Source organism: Tupaia chinensis, unplaced genomic scaffold (genome assembly GCF_000334495.1).
Source record: "Tupaia chinensis unplaced genomic scaffold, TupChi_1.0 Scaffold000403_1, whole genome shotgun sequence".
NCBI lineage: Eukaryota > Metazoa > Chordata > Mammalia > Scandentia > Tupaiidae > Tupaia > Tupaia belangeri.
The window spans coordinates 629,229-629,997 of record NW_006159905.1 but is presented as its reverse complement, the minus strand read 5'-3'; positions in this window follow the sequence as shown (position 1 = coordinate 629,997).

Below are 769 nucleotides of genomic sequence, written 5' to 3'. Positions count from 1 at the left end.
AAAAGATTTTTTTATTTATTTTATTTATTTTAATTTGACCAGAGAGAGAGAAAGTGAAAAAGCAAGCCACCAGTTCTGAGACTCAAACCATCGCTAGCCATATGGGAATGTCCAGCACCTTAACCACCATGCTACCTGCTGATCCCCCAGACACCAGACTTCATTAAAATTTAAAACATTTGTGTATCAAGGGACAGTTTTGGGAGTCGGCCAATGGCATGGTGGTTAAAATAGCTAATCCCACATGCCTGACTTTATGGTTCAAATCCTGGACCTGGTGACTTGAAAAACATGGCAGGCACATGTGTATGCATGCCCAAAATAACGAAAGGAGAATGGAAGAGAAGGGGTTGCGGCATGGCCAACCCTCCTCGGTGGTGATTTCTCACTTTTCCTCTCTCTCCCTCTCCTCTTTCTCTCGCCCTTTCCACCCAGCAAGCATGCACATCCTATAGCAAAACAAACCAAAAAAATTTTTAATTAAATTTTTAAAAATAATAATAAATAAAATTCAAAAAAGGGGGCTTTTAAAAAAAGTTTTTGTTATAGGGCATGTGCATTTCCCAGAGAGACAGAAAAATGGAAAGTGAGAGATCACCTTTCAGTGAGGACAGCCTTAACCTCTACACCACCTGCTGGCCCAGAACAATTTATCAAGAAAGTCAAAAAATGATGTAAAAGATGAGAGAGAATATTTGCAAATCATATTTCTTATAAGGGTCTAGTATACCAAATATATATATTTTTTTTTTTTTTTTGTGTTTTTTCT